Source organism: Tamandua tetradactyla, chromosome 9, assembly GCF_023851605.1.
Source record: "Tamandua tetradactyla isolate mTamTet1 chromosome 9, mTamTet1.pri, whole genome shotgun sequence".
Taxonomy (NCBI): domain Eukaryota; kingdom Metazoa; phylum Chordata; class Mammalia; order Pilosa; family Myrmecophagidae; genus Tamandua; species Tamandua tetradactyla.
The window spans coordinates 42280668-42297631 of record NC_135335.1 but is presented as its reverse complement, the minus strand read 5'-3'; the positions used below and the strand labels follow the sequence as shown (position 1 = coordinate 42297631).

The 16964-nt window shown below is 34.8% G+C and overlaps 1 protein-coding gene and 1 long non-coding RNA gene across 2 annotated transcripts in view; both read left to right on the top strand.

The window, feature by feature from the left end:
- Positions 1-10357, top strand: part of LOC143647051 (uncharacterized) — a 34882-nt gene extending 24525 nt beyond the window's left edge. The window contains exons 3-4 of the long non-coding RNA XR_013157808.1: positions 9811-9902; positions 9995-10357. This is a non-coding gene — a long non-coding RNA (uncharacterized LOC143647051). The remainder of the gene's footprint in view (positions 1-9810; positions 9903-9994) is intronic.
- Positions 1-16964, top strand: part of GRM7 (glutamate metabotropic receptor 7) — a 1019804-nt gene that overhangs the window by 260647 nt on the left and 742193 nt on the right.

Here is a 16964-nt window from a genome sequence, read left to right as displayed (position 1 = left end):
ACCTTATCTGTTACGACTGTTTTCCCCCTTTCAGTTAGCAAGGCATTGTCAATCCCACAGTTCTGGGTCAGGCTCATCCCCAGGAGTCATACACCCCATTGTCAGGGAGACTTTCACCCCTGGATGTCATGTCCCATATGGGGGGAAGGGTGATGATTTTATTTGCAATTTTAGCCTGAAAGAGAGGCCTCATCTCAGCAACAAAAGAGAGACTTTAGAAGTAATTCTTAGGCATAACTATAGTTAGGCTTAGCTTCTCTGCTATAGAAATAAGCTTAACAAGAGCAAGCTTCACGATCAATGGCTTGACATATTGACTTGGGATTCCCTAATATTTGAAACAGTATCAGGGTTTAAAGTAAAGTTTAATAGATTCATTTTAATAGATTCATTTTTCTCCTCTCCTGTCCAGGAATAAATTTAATCAGAGATGTAAAGGACTTATACATGGAAAATTAGCAAACTTTGCTAAAATAAAGCAAGGAAGACAAACAAATGGAAGGATATTCCGTGCTTATGGATTAAAAAAAATATATATTAAGATGTCAATTCTCCCTAAAATGATTTAAAGATTCAACAATACCACTCAAAATTCCATTAGTTCACTTTGCAAAAATGGAAAAGCCAATTATCAAATTTATTTAGAAATTTGATTTCTAAATCAAATTTATTTAGAAATGTAAGGACCTCTGCATAGTTAAAACCATCTTGAAAGAGAATGAATTTGTAGGACTCACAGTCTCTTTAAAACTTATTGCAAAACTTTGTTAGTTGAAATGGCATGTTAATGGTACAAAGATATATAGACCACTGGAATTGAATTGAGAGTTCAGAAATTGACCCTGACATCTCTGGCCAATTGATTTTTGGCAAGACTGTGAAGTCCACTCAACCTAGAAAGAATAGTCTCTTAATGTTGCTGGGAGAACTGAATATCCGTATGTAAAAGAATGATGTTCTGTACCTCACACCATATATAAAAATTAACTCACAATGGATTGAAGACATATATATAAGAACCAGGACTATAAAATTCCTAGAAGAAAATGTAGGGACACATCTTCAGGAAATTGTGCTAGGCAATGGTTTCTTAGACTTTACAACCAAAGCACAACAATGAGAAAAAAATAGATAAAGAGACCTCATCAAAATTAAAAGCATTGTGCATCAAAGGCCTTTGTCATGAAAGTAAAAAGACAACCTACTCAATGGATAAAATATTTGGAAAGCAATTTCCAAATACTTGCAAAATGTTTAATGGCCAGAATATATGAAGAGATCCAAGTCAACAATCAAAAGACAACCCAATTAAGAAATTCACAAAACAGGTGGATGGACATTTCTCCAGAGGATATATGAATGGCTAAAAACCCATGAAGAGATGCTCACCAGCTATTAGGGAAATGTAGATCAAATCCACAGTGAGATACCATTTCATGAACGCTAGAATAGCTATTACTAAAAAAGAAAGAAAAAAGAAAAGAAAATTAGAAGAGGAGAGAGCATGTGGAGAAATAGGAACATTCATTCATTGCTGGTAGAGAATATAAAATGGTGCGGCCATTGTGGAAGACAGTTTGATGGTTCCTCAGGAAGTTATGTAAAGGATTACCATTTGATCTGGCAATCCTACTGCTGGGTATATACTGAGCATTTTGAAAGCAGTGGCTCAAATGCACATTTGCACACCAGTGTTCATAGTGGCATTATTCACAATTGCCAAGAGATGGCAGCAATCCACATTTTCATCAACTGATGAATGAATTAACTAATGTGGTATATATATACAATGGAATATTATTCAGCTGTGAGAAGGAATGAAGTCCTGACGCATGTGACAGTGTGGATCAACCTTGAGGACATTATGCTGAGTGAAATAAACCAGGCACAAAAGAACAAATGATCTATGACCTTGCTGTATGAAAAATTAGAATAAGCAAATTCATAGAGTCAGCATAATTGCCAGGGCAAGAGGTGGGGTTGGGAAATTCCTTAATTGTAGAGATTCAAGATTGTAAAGTTTTGGTAATGGATGGTGGTGATGGTAGCACAAAATTGAGACTGTGATTAACAGCACTGAATTATATATTTGAAGTGGTTAAACAGGGAAATTTTAGTTGGTGTATATCTTATTAGAATAAAAGCAAAAGAAAACGACAGTATTTTAAATGAGGGACTATAGTTAATAGTACAATTATAAAAATATTCTAAAGGGGAACTCTGTGTCATATATTGTGGTATTTCTGTAAACCACAACTTTATCAAAAAAATTAACAAAAATGAATATATAGAGCACAGTATGATGAAAATAAGGAAGCCTTTACATATTTTATTATAAATTCTTATTGAAGATCTAATATAATAACTGCCTAGAAGAACCTGCTAAAAAGTTCATTAAAATTGGGAGGCAATTGAAATATCATGTGTAGTATTTGGCTTCTGATTATAATTTTTATTGAAATAAGCTTATTATTTCTTCTACAATGAAGAAATTCATCATCCCTCTGTAAACAAAATTTTAGTGAGGATTGGCAAAGGTCGAAAAAATTTTACAATACTTTTTTTTCCTGAGAGATAAATAAGTCGAGTTTGGTTTATTGACTTCCCAAAGTTAAACAGGGAGACAGTGACAAAGAAGATAAATTTTACTGGCTTGATTGCATGAGAGAGAGAGTTGTGTGTGCATATGCTGGGGGAAGGAGGGGAATCTTGGAGTATTTTCTGAAAGTAGTTGCTGTTGCTTTTGATGATTTACAGAAGAGAACCAGGTAGAGAGTTTTATGTTAAGCTCCAAATAATTCCTTTTGAGTACTTACTATTTATCAGAAGCTGTTGTTGATTTTGTAACATTTGCTATCCCTCTTAAGGAAATGTAGTCAGAAACCAACAACCAGAAAAGGATTTATGAGGCCCAATGTAAGTGTCAGGAAACTATATCCATGGGATGAAATAATATGTATGCTTTTTCTTACTACAAACTGATTATTCAGCTTAGTCAATCTATCTATCCATCTGAATTATCTAACAGTTACCTTTCAGTCATTTATTCATTCAGCATCTACTTATTCAGTGTCTATTAGGTGCTCTTCTGGGTGGCAGAGATTCTACAGGAGACAGTATAAAGTCATTTGCCCTCAAAGAACTTGAATTCTAGTGGTAGAGATGGCCAATAAGCCAGTAAACAGTAATTTAATGTCAAAGAATGGGGAATATCTGTGGCTAAATAAAGTATACTAAGAAAATCACAATTCCTTAAAAACAAAGTATGAGGATGGCAGGTAATACTGTGTTCAATTCTTTACATCCAAACTACATAATTGATGATAAAATCTGTTTAATCCATACTAGGATTTCATCAGGTATAGTGTAATACCATTTCACATAGGAGATGAATTTTGCCTTTAAAAGGATGATATCAGAAAGGAGCAACTGAGGAAGCCTTCTTGGTTGTTTTTGTTTGTTTATAGGTAGAAAACTAGGAAGTGACTGGATCAAGGCCAGAGTGTCCATTAATGACAGAATTAGGCTTATGCTATATTTCCAACTCCTAGGTGTATGTTTTTTCCCCACACCAGATGGGTTGCCATTCCAATTATACTTTTGTCTAACATTCAATGATCATGTGAAAATAAAGAGCTTTAATAGGCAATTTCATTAAGAATATAGACTACAGAGTTTATATTTTGGCTCTGCTCTTTCTTAATTGTGTAAATTGTGTCAAAATAATTAAACCAACTGAGTTTCATTTTCTTAATGTGTGAAATGGGAATAAAAATATATATTAAGCATATTACAATTTTTGGAAATAAGTTAATGCACGTATGTCACTTAGCATATAGCCTGGTACAGAATAAATGCTAAAAAATATTAGATTTTTATTGTATCAAAAACCCTTCCTTAACAGTTTTTTAGTACAGAGGAAGTACGCATTACTGTTTGATGAATGAGATAGAACAGTGGTATTTCTACTTTTCCATGGATCAGGAGACTTTTTTTTTTTTTTAGTCTAGGTTCTCTGGCCCATCTCTGCTACTTTAATATATTGTCCATCCCTTGCAATATGTTCTCAGGTTGTTATGAGAGATTCTCTTGGCCTTCAGTTTGGGTTATAGGAATGCCTAGCCTGGTAAATGTATGGAAGGTACCAGTTAAATGTAAAAGTTTTCACCTTCAACATACTTTAGGAAATGAACTAATCTTCCCTACTCCTCTCAAAGGAAGGTAAATAGCTTTAATTTTCTGGCAGGTGAAGAAATGGAAACAGCAGGTCCCTAGATGCTATTCCTGTGCTCCAGTTACTAAGTGGCCTGATTTCATCTTTACACTCATTAGTTTGACACTTGTCACTTTCTTTTTCAGAGCATTACTCTTTGAAATGACACAGTGAGAAGTCATCTCCAAATTGATTCCCTTCTTTAAAAAAGGATAAGTTTAAAATGTCATTTTGGTTTTCCTGCCATTGCTTTGAATATCTCTTTGTCCAGTAAGAACTCATTAATGTTGAGTCTGTATATTCTGGGGACACTCTAGGAGTTGGGAGATGCAAAACATCTTTCATTTCACCTATTTGCTTGAAAAAATAAGTCTATGTTTTTATTTTCTTGGGTAGAATATTATTTATTATATCAAATAATATGAAGATGAGGTAAAAGTGCAAAATGTCACAGAGAATGGAACCAGAACTTTTAGTCTCTAAGATAATCATTTCTTCTTTGTCCTCTTAGCCATATTTCTTCATGGCTGCTGGCTTAAGTTTTTCACCAATTCCTCTTTAGAGTCTCAAATACGTCCTTTCTCAAGGAAAAGTAGCATATTTTTGAAAGTCCAAATTATTAGTGAAAGAATTCTTTCCTCAAAAGAGTACACACTGTATAATTCCATTTATATGAAGCGGTAGGATGGGCAGAACTAATCAGAATAATGGTTGTCGTCTCTGGGAGTTTAAGGAGGAGACTGTATATCTCTTGAAACACAGTTATATGGATTTGTCAAAACTCAGCCGGTGTCATTCATCTTTTTTGAATTTTCATAAAAACTGTAAAATACTAATACTTAATTTTGCATTTTGAATATTTAGGGGCAGGTGTACTCATGTTTACAAGTTACTCTGAAGTGCCTCAAAAATAAGATAGATCGATGGACGTTTAAATAAAGGAATAGGTGTGTGATAAGTAATTGTAGTAAAAGGTTAATGGTAGACTCTAGATAGTGGATTTACAGGTGTTCACTGTAAATTTATTTTAAACTTTGGTGTATGTTTGAAAACATTCATAATAAAATATTGATATGTGCAATAAAGCCAAAGAATCAAGGACTTAAAAGGTGTGGGATTTCCAGGGAACTTTGGATACAGAAGCTATCTATTTTAACTGTTTACTGAACTTAAAAATTGTTTGCTAACTGAAATGAAGACTTACACATTTTTGGCTGCTTGGCGTATTAGCACCCGTTTATGTTAAGAAAATTCTGATTCCGAGTACTGGTACCAGGCAACCACAACTGGTTTCCAAGGATAGTAATATGCAGTTGTGTCCTGTGTTAGTGGTGGCACTAGTGTCAGATATATTTGTGAGTGGAAATTCTGACTGTTCGTTCTCTAAAGTCTATTCTCTGTCTTTCCAGAACTATAGTCGATACCCTATTTCCTTTGAAAAATATGTGTGTATGTATATGGCGTGTGAAGACACTATGTCTGTATATGTAAATGTGTATATATATTTAGGGGTGGGTGTGTATTCGTATATATACACTTCAAATATATGCATATGTGTACACATTGCTTTTATTGCTTGAAACCAAGAACCTTGAGTAATGCAGTAATTTAAGGATTATATCAATCAGCTCTGTCTTCTGTGGTTTTATTTCAGAGCTCTTCTCTATGAACTTTTATCATACCTATAAAAATATTCTCATCTTCCCTCTCCTAAATATACCTCAGACTAGTTGACTCCTTTAGGGACCTGCTATCAAAAAGCATCCAATAGTTCGGAAAAAAGGGCAAGAACAAGTGAACATCAGCAGTGCAGTTGTGGAATACCAGTCTCTTATCTCTCTTTCCACTGATTGTATGATACACAACGGACCTAAATGGGTAAATGGGATTACAGTTGGACTCTGTGGCACAGTTGAGTTTGCATACACCTTCCCCCTCATGGTGAAGCCAGCCATGCCTGCAGGGCAAGGCGAGCTCTATCATTACCCAGTAATAGGTAAAAATGGAGAACGGCACACCTCACCCAAATGGGAAGTCCTGTCCTCGTCGCCACTTAAATTAATGATCAAGGTGAGCATCATGCCTGCACAGAGGCACTTCTAAGAGGCATCTGCTATTTTTGTCAATAAAATATCTGTAGATCCTGGTAAAATGCATGGAGGCTAGTCATTTTGACCAATCAGATTCACTGCTTCCACTCCCACAGCCTGAAACATATGGGGAAATATAAATAGTCTCTAAAACATTCCCTTTTGGGGTTGTGTCCAAGTGCCTCCACTGTCAAAAATATTAGGACAGCATCAAACTGTCCCATTAACAGTTAACATGACAGTAGAGTGTAATTGAAATATGAGAGTTAGGATTTCAAAATGAGTTCTGGACTAAAGAGTTGTACATTCCCTTTACTAAATATCATGAATAAATAGAGTGCTCTCTACTGCCTTACTTCTTCCAGGGCCTGTATGAATTTGTCTCCACTAAGAATTTCTCTGAGAGGTCACCATAATTCCATGGCCTTGACTCACATCTAAAAAATTCTTCACTCCTCTGCCACATTAAACATTTGCACCTGCTCCCTTTTTATTGGAACTTTTTCTCTTTTAATTATTACCCAGTAGTGCCTCAGTTTGTTGGATTTGATATCCTATAACTTGAAAAAAGTAACGGGGAGCTACTGAATAACTTTGAGGAGAGAGGTAGATGATAAAATTCCAATAGATTGTATATTCCCATCTTTGCACGCTGATGATAAATATTTAAATGGTAAAAGGACAAAAGCAAAATAAAGCCTGACGCATATAGATTTTGTGTTTTCAATGAAGCTGTTAATTTCTGAAATTGAAAGTGATTACTCAGAATGATTTCTTAAATTCTTTACAGACTTCCCTTATTTCTTTAGCAATAGCAGTTTCTGTCTTCTAACTTTGTGTGTTATGAATGTTAAAATAACTGGCCAGGAAATGTAATCTATAGCACTTTGTTTTACTTCATGAATGAATTAGCCATTTCAACTTTGGTAGATAGCTATTTGTTGGGTCCTTGCCAGATTAAAAGAATAAAAGTAAAGCCAAGATCTTTGAATCAGTAGGATAGAGTAGAGTAACTTACAATTCTAAGTAAGTCCCTTCCATATTACACAACACCATTCCATGGGTCAACTAGTGGTTTGTATGGTCAATTTTAAGTTGCCAAACAAATGAGGAAGGGGTCTTTAAGAAATATCCAACAAACCTGAAATTAAGATCAGATATGAGAATGTTTTTCTTATCCGCAGATTAATTTCATACATTACTTGTCTCACATATTTATGCTGCGAATGAAAATATCAAGAAATGTATTATTTAAGGAAGAACTTCAAGTTGGAAATAAATGTCCTTAATTTTTGGTTTTACTCTTCAGTAAGACTATAATTATAGCTCTGGTGGAGAAAGCTGTTAGGAAATACTTTTAGGTGGCATTTCAAAAGCATCCCAGTTGGGAAATAACCATATGATAGGCTCCATTTGTATGCACCACAAGTAGGTGTCTCAATCTGTTCTGGCTCCTTAGAATGTTGGATTATATATATATAATGCAGTTTCCCTCTAAGGAAGAGATGAAACTTGGCATGCATATATGTTAGAGAAACAATGCTTTATGTCTTCCATTGAGAAATAGCATATATGCATAAACATTTAAATGGCTGTCAAATATTTTCCCCAATGCCCAATGGGCCTTTCCTTTTTCTAACACCTATTGTGAGGTTTTAGCATAATTTTTCTTTGTATGCTTTATAGTGGGAGTCACATTTCATTCTTTTTCCATGTGAGTATCCTATTATTGTAGCACCATTTTTTGAAAGTTTGTTTGCTTGTTTGTTTTGTGTTTGGGAAGTGCATGGACCAGAAATCGAACCTGGGGCTTCTACATGGCAGGCGAGAATTCTACCACTGAACTACCCTTGCACCCCATAGCATTATTGTTGTTGTTTTTAACATTATTTCAATTTTATTGACTGTGTCCACAAACATTTAATAGCATTTGATATTTATTTATAGGTTAGCTTTTGTCATTCTACAAGATTGTTTTTAATAATGAAATTTATTTTAGAGCATTTTGAGGTTTACAGAAAGTACTGAGAGTTCCCATATATCCCCCTATGTATGAAGTTTCCCTTATCAATAACATCTTCCACAAGTGTGGTCCATTTGTTACAAGGGATGAACCAATATTGATACAGATATAGTATTCTATGTTGATATAGAATTTAATCACTAAATTCTATAGTTTACATTAGGATTCACTCTTTGTACAGTTCATGGGTCTTGATAAATGTGTAATATTGTGAATCCTTCATTATGGTACCAGCTAGAATAGTTTCACTGCCTCCAAAATGCTCTGTGTTTCAGGTAGCATGACCCCTCCCCTGAACCCCTGGCAACCACTGACAATTTCACTTTCTCTGCATTTTTGCCTTTTCAAGAATGTCATATAGTTGGAATCATATAGTATATAGCTTTCTCAGACTAATTTCTTTGACTCAGAAATATGCATTTAAGTTTCCTCCATGATTTTTTTTAAGGCTTGATAGGTCATTTCCTTTTATCACTGAGTAAAATTCTATTGTAATGTCTGGAGACACCATAGTTTGCTTATCTATTCAGTTGTTGAAGGACATAATGGTTGCTTCCAAATTTTGGCAATTATGAATAAAGCTACTCTAAACGTGTGTTTGCAGATTTTGTGTGTGCCTAAGTTTTCAACTTTTTTAGGTCAGTATCAAGGAGTGCAGTTCCTGGATCATATGTTAATGCTAGGGTTAGCTTTGTAAGCAATGCAGAACTGTCTTTCAAGGTGGACGTATCATTTTGCATTCTTACCAGCATTCAGCCAGAGTTCCTGTCGCTCCATATCTTTGTTAGCAATTATTGTTGTTAGTGTTTGGAATTTTGTAGCCATTCCATTAGGTTTGTAGAGGCATCTCACTGATGTTTTAATTTGCTATTCCCTAATGTTATATAATATTGAACATTTTTCACATGCTTTTTTGCCATCTGCATATGTTCTTTGGTAAGGTATCTGTTCAGTTCTTTTGCCCATTTTTAATTGGATTTTTTTGTTTTTGTTCAGTTTTAAAAGTTATTTGTTTGTTTTGAAGACAAGTCATTTATAAGAGGTATATTTTTGAAAATGAAAATAAAAATGCCTTAAATATTTTCACAGTTTATAGCTTCTATTTTCATTTTTGTAAAGCATTATCTTTTTAATTATAATCTACCACTATTAAACTTTAAGTGTCATAAGTCTAGTGCTTGTGTCTTATTTCTGTTTAAACTTGTTCCAGGCCTAATGGTTTCATGTAGTAAGAGCTTAGTATGTAGTTGATTGAATGAACAAGGAAGGGAGTGACACATTGGGCCCAGAGTAAACATATTTATATATGTGTTCATTCTTTACTTTCCTCATGTAAAGTCATATATGCTGATTCACTTCTGAAATAATCACTGTATTTACAAAAATGCAATAGGAAATGGGAGAGAATTAGACACTAAACTTTATAACATGCCAAATTCATAAAAATTTTATATATTTTTTGTGTACTTCTTATTTTTTTTTAGATAACTTGAAATATCAACTTAAAAAAGTGACCTGGTGCTTCATGACTGTGCCCTTGATACGAGGGGAATGTCTCTCTGGGATTTAAGTTCAGGTACTTCCTAAAACTATGTAATTGGCACCTCTGTAGTCTTAGAGAGCTTGATGTAGCTTCCCAATAGGTTCACTTCTCTTTTTTCCCTGCAGAAAGAAAATTCTACAAAGGGAAGATGTTGCCATTAGAAAAACACCAAATAGGGTCATTTTTCATCGCCAAAAATTCCAGCCTAAATTATGCTCTACAATCCTTGGCACAGTTTAATGACTACAGTGTAGAATAGTGAAAATGTTATGGGACTTGAATTTAGATAAGCTTTAAAATTCCAGCCCTATCATTATTTGGAAATGGTGACTTTTTCATTGAAAAATTTACATATGGTGAAAAGCTGAGATCTTAAGAGTTCAATTATGAATTTGAAGAATGTATATACATTTACTATTATACCTATCAAGATATAGTTCCATCAACCAGAAGTTTCCTTTTGTCCCCTTCTGAACATCCCCCACCCTACAAAGGTAAATCAGTTTCTAACTTTTATCACAATAGATTTGTTTGTTCTTCACATCTATATAGAGGGAATGTTACATTGTTTTGGTTTTCTAAAGCTGCCAGAATGCAATATACCAGAAATTGATTGGCTTTGCAAAGGGGTTTATTAAGGTACAAGTTACAATTCTAAAGTCATGAAAAATGTCCAAATTAAGGCACCGACAAGAGAATACCTTCTTGGAGAAAAGGCAGCCAGCAGTGGAACACCTCTGTCAGCTAGGAAGGCATGAGGCTGGCTTCTTCTGGTCCTCCTACTCAGTTCATTGCTTTCAGCTTCTGATTCCAGTGGCTTTCTCTCTCTAAGCATCTGTGGGTCCTTTCTTAGCTTCTTCCTAGTAAAATCTGGATTTCATCTCTTAGCTTCTCTCAGCACTCTGCAGGTTTTGGGTCCCTCAGGTTCTATGAGTCAGAGTTTAGCATCTCCTGGAGCAATTCTGTCTCTAAGCATCTGCTTTCCGTGTTGGCTCCCCAAGCACCTGTGGTTTCTCCAAAAGGTCTCTCTCTCTCTTACAGGATTCTAGTAAGTGAATTAAGACCCACCCTGAATGGGTGGAGTCATATCTCCATGGCAATAGCCCAATTAAAAGGTCCATGGAAACAACCTAATCAAAAGGCCTCACCCAAAATTGGTCTGCCCCCATAAAGATTGTTAGAAGAACATGGCTTTTTTGTGGTACATAGCAGTTTCAGACGAGCACATGCACTGTGTACTCTTTTGTATCCAGGCTATTTTAACATATGTTTTTATATTCATCTATGTTGTTGCTTATACTAATAGCTCCTTTTTGTTGCCGAATTTGTGAATATAACACAGTTTGTTTATCCATTCTCCAGTTGACAGATATTTATGTTGTTTATAATTTTTGATTATTGTGAATAAAGCCATTATGAATATTTCTCAATTTTTTTGTGGACAAGTTTTCATTTCTCTTGGGTAAATAAGGGTGGTATTGTTGGATATTAGGATATTGTTCTAGTTTGCTAAACAGATGCATAAAATGTGTTGTCTCTAACTATGGGAATCTGTTATCTCACAAACTTACAGTTTTGAAGACACAGAAAATGTCCGTATTAAGGAACTACCAAGAAAATGCTTTCTGCCTGAAGACTGACTGCCAGTGATTCTGGACTCCTCTGTCACATGCCAAGGCACATTGCAGTGTCTTCCGATCTCTCCTTTCTCTTTCAGGTTTCATTGCTTCTAGTTTCTAGAAACCTCCTGGCTGTTTCTGTGGCTTTCTCCTTTAATTTCTGTGCATTTCTCTGTCAATTTTGTACTTGTATAATAAAGGACTCCAGTAAGGATTAATACACACCCTGAATGCACTAGGTCGCATTTTAACTTAAAATCCTGCTCCCCGAAAGATCCTACTTCCAGTGTGTCCACACCCACAGGAATGGATTAACTTTAAGATTATACTTTGTCTGGGCAACGTACAGCTTCAAACCTTTGTAGATATCTTCATCTTTCACTTCATAAAAAAACTCCCAAGCTGTTAACCATTTTTCAGTCCCACAAACAATACATGAGAGTTCCAATTATTCCATAGATATTCTTTTATTTTCCTGGTCTTTTTTATTTTGTACTTTAAAATGGGTTTATATTGGTATCTCATTTTGCTTTTAATTTGCATTTCTCTGTTGGAAGATTTCTTTTTCACATTTTAAAATAGGCCACCGGCTTTTTTATGCTGTTTGCATGTTGTCTTTTTTTACACCATCTTACTGTGTCTTAAAGTGTGTATCTTGAAGTGCACATAATTAGATTGTTACTTGTTGTGCAGCACAGTTGAATGTTTAGAAGACTTATGTGCAATAAAATCATAGATATCTTTGGGGTCTACCATGTTACTATTAGAGCATTTGTATTTTCTCTCTCTCTCTCTCTCTCTCTCCTCCTCTCATACTTTCTATTGGTTCAATCAAATATTTATTAGTATTCCGCTTAAATTGCTTTCTTGGATTCTGCCTATACCCTTTTGTATATAATTTAGTGGTTTTGTCTAGGCATCCTTAACTTTTCACAATCCACTTAGAGTTAGCTTTGTACCACATTGCATAAAATGTTAAGAGACATGAAAAAGTATAAATTCATTTAACTGACTTAGCTGGTCAGGCACTTTGTATATTGCTTTTAACTTATTATACTTTTACATGTTATACATGCCATAACTCTACATTAAAATTATTGCATTAACCAATCTTTTACATAAATCAGAAAAAAATCGTATTTTCATTTACCCACATATTTACCATTTCCATTTCTGCTCATTCGTTATGCTACCTTCAGACTGACAGAACTTCTTTTAGTATTTCTTACATGTAGTTTGATTGTCAGCCAACTGTCTTCCTGTTCATTTGTCTGAGAATGGTTTTTCTTGTTGTTTGTGTATGTGAATGTTCAGGCTTCATGTGGATTTTCTTGTTTTTTTGTTGTAGAATTTTTGTTGAGATTTCATTGTTTAGAACTTTAACAGTGTTGTTCCAAGGTCCTCCAGCTTTGTTTGTTTCTGATCAGTAGTTTTTCAAATTGATGTTCTCTTGTATATTATGTGATGTTTTCTCTTTGGGTGCTTACAAGATTTTCTTTTTATCTATGTTTTTCAGAAGTTTGACTATGATGTTCCCAGGTGTGGTGGTTACCTTTGAATTATATCTTGGCCTTTGTTTCGTTTGCCAGATCTACAAGTGGAGGTAGTTTCCTTGAATTGGGGGAACAATGAACTAGTATGACTCCAAAAATATTTTCTATGCCCTCCTCTCTCTCCTCTCCTTTTGAGAGTCCAATTATATACATGTTTGACTTTTAGATTGCACCACAGATCACTAAATTCTGTTCATTTTGTATTTCTCAACCTTTTAGTTTCGCCTTTCTTTAGATTGGAAAATCTTATTTATTTGTCTTCCAGTTTAATGTCTCTTTCTTTAGCTGTCTGCATGCAATGTTCTGTTTAGTTAATTTTTATTTCATACACATATATACTTAGTTCTATAATTTTTATTTTCTTCTTTTATGTAGTTTTCTTTCCTCTGCAGGAATTCTTTATCTCTTTCCTTATTAGGCTGTATTTTACTTTCAGTCTCTGACTATATTTATAATAGCTTCTCTAAAGACTTTCCTTGCTAATTCTAACACCTGGAAAATTTGGAGGCCTGTTTCTGTTGATTATTTCATTTTTCTTTGCTAGTACTTTTTTTTTTTTTTAACTTTATGCTGAAAATTAAGAATAGCGTGTTGCAGGACTCTGGGCTCTGATATTTTCCTTTTAGCAATGTTAGATTTTGTTCTAGTATGCAGTTAAAAATCCTGGATGATTAACTTGAACTTGTGAAGACTTTGTGTTACAATTTGTTTGATTTTTGTCTTTTCGTCTGAGAGTGAGTCCTTAGCCTTTATTTCTCCTGGGATTTCAGTTGAAAGCCTGAAGTATTTACCAAGCCTTTCTCAGTTGGTATGATTCAAATTCTAAATTTGCCTCCCCTTTATTGAGAAGAAGCTGAAATCTCTGTTCAGCCTTTAAAACTTTTAGATAGTGCTTTCTGCTGGGACCATGGTGGTTTGCCATAAACAGGTTTAGTTCAGGGATGAGCCAAAAGGAGATTGTCTGTGGCCAATGTTTCCAGTACACCCAATCAGTAAACCATTCTGGTCTGGATGCTAAGTGCTTGTGAATTCCAATATTAGTCTGTAATCTTTGTCTAACTTTTCATCTCCTACTCCTACTTCCATAATCTAGTTCCTTTCCAATTTCTTTAAGTTTATGAAACGGTACAGATGTTTGGGCTTACCCAGCTGTGATTCTCTCCTTTCCAGGAATTACTTCCCAGCCATTAAGGCAGCTGCTGGGACCCCCCTCTTCTGACACCTCTAGCTGCCTGACAGTGCAGACTGGGGATGCCTTCATGAACATCCGTGGCCACCTGGGGTTCAACCAGTGTGGGTCTCTTTTTTCAGTGGTCTGATACTTAACCAGGTCCTGCCTGGTTTGTGTCACCCTTTAATACTGTCAAAAACATTTTTTTTTCCTTTTGATATTGTGTCCAGAACTTGTTAGCAGTGAGATCATTTAATCCAATACAGAGTATTCTTTCACTACTATAATAGTGTTTAAAACTCAAAATCTCTAAATCTCAGCTTTGTCATCTGACAAATTTTTAACTGTTAAGGATTAGATTATTTAATTCTATAGTATAATTCCATTGCAATTAATGTCTACTGTTGATTCATGCCACTATTCAGGTCTTTCTGGAGGTGACTGGAGACTGAGCCTCTCCATGGGGCCCTGTCTTCCTGACTGCTGCCTCTGCGCCAGGTTCCCTGAGCTCTCCTATAGAGCTCCCCACCATGCAGCCCCTGCCTTCATCATAGGCACTTCAAAAGCCATGTACACAAATATCTTGTAGTATGTGAAATGCATTCTTGGAACATTGGATTGCAGCTGCTCACACTTATGGGGGTCACTGTACCGCTGCCATTCTAGAGGTCAGTGTTGACTAATTAATTATAATAGGTGCTTTGTCATTTGCCCATTGGCCTATACCTTTATCTTCTTAACATTCTTAAAGTATTATATAGGGAAAAGGTTTAAATCCGGGGCACAATACTCCTATACCTGATGCATGCCACGTAAGTTTTGTCCAGTGTTACCCGACAATGAATACGTAATTGGTGATCTTTTTGATAATTGACTATATCAGAAGTACCTTCTGGATAATGTAAACTATAAAACAGGGAGAAATGCTTATACACAAACAGCAAAGACTTATACTCTGGCAATATCACTACAAAACCTATTCTCTCAGTCATTATATTATACTCCCTCTTTAACACTCGTTGATGTATAATTACTTATTAGCTAAAGATTTGTCTTATTCTTATATGAAATAATATCTCCTAGACTTTTTCTAAATGTTTTTGAATATTGTCTTATATCTTGTATTTGTGTATGTGCTCAGCATGAATCCCATGTGCTACCATCATCGTCATTGTCATTAACAGCCATGAAGCCCTATGAAAAGCACAAAATCCTTTGATCCTTACAACAACCCTATGGAACTATTGCTATCCTTTTTAATAAATGGAACATCTCAGACTCACAAAATGAAGCAATTTTTACTAAGCTGAACAGGTAAAACTTGGTATATCTAGGCTCCAAGTCATGCTTGCTTTGTCTAGAGTGCAGACGTTTAATTAATGTGATTGAGCATGATTGATATTTGATTTGATATAATACATTAAAATAAGATGATGCTGTATAAAAGTTAATATAAGCATAATAATTAATATAAAATAACATAAAATAAATTGTATATCATAATTTAAAATAGATAATATCTGTAAGACTTATTATGGTCCAGATACTTTTGATAGCCCCTACATATTTTCATTCAATAATGTCTGGTTTAATAATCAGTCCCCTGAGTGGGGAGGTAATATTTTATTCTACTTGATAGTAGAGATTGTCAATCAATTCATGTACATGTAGTTTCCTTCAGGCCCATATTTCTGAAATATCCAGATTTCAGATCCTAATATGTTATTTTGATAATCCCTAATAGTTTTTCATTATGATATGGGAATGAAACAAAAAGGAAAAGGTTAAAATGTATAGAAAGTGAAATCTTGAAAGAGAGTTGTTAACCTAAAACAAATTGGTGAATTTGTTCCAGAGTTTTGTTTATCAAAAGTAGAAAACAATTTTATGACATCTGCTAAAATTAAAAAATACACTTATCTTCATTTAGCAATCTTACTTCCTAGGTTATTTCCCTAAGAAATAAAACAAGTGTATATAAGAAACACGCACACACACACATACATATATACGGATCTTTTTTGCAGCCTTGTTAGCACCAGACAAAAATAACATGAATAGCAATATGGGAGCCATTCAAGGAAGTGTGGTATGTTCATAATGTGGAATAGGATGCAGCCGATTTTAAGCCTGTCGGAAATATAGACCGTTGACCTATAATGATGTCTTTAATGTCTTGGTAAGAAAGTAAGCTGCAGAAAATATGTACAGTATGATGCAGTTTTTGAAAAAAATGAGTTTACTCATTTAAAAAAAAAAAATATATATATATATGAAAATCACTAACATCCTATATCCGTAACCATCTCTCCAGGAATCTAGTGACAAAGTTACAAGACCTAGTGGCCGGTTTTATTTCTTCCAGGCCTCACTGCAAACCCTGAACCCTCTCTGTAATCCCTCAACCCTCCCCGCCTGTAAGGGAGCAGAGTTCAATAACCTGAGCCAAGTCCTGTTTTAGCAAGTTCTTGAAACACCTCCCACGGGAGCTTTCCTTTTGGGAGTGCTTGTCTTTCTCTGTACTCTTTGATGGTTTTTCCTGCCTAATTTCAATAACCTAGTCAGATTTCTAAAGTGATGAGAGCCAATGGCCTCTCTCTCTCTTAAACCCTCCATAAATTTATATCAAGGAAGCTATTCCTGCCCTACTTATTATTTTATTTTTAACCTTGCATAATTTTTGTTGTTGTTGTTAATTTTTGGTAACAGCTTTATTGAGATACAAATCAGTTACCACACAATTCATGAATAT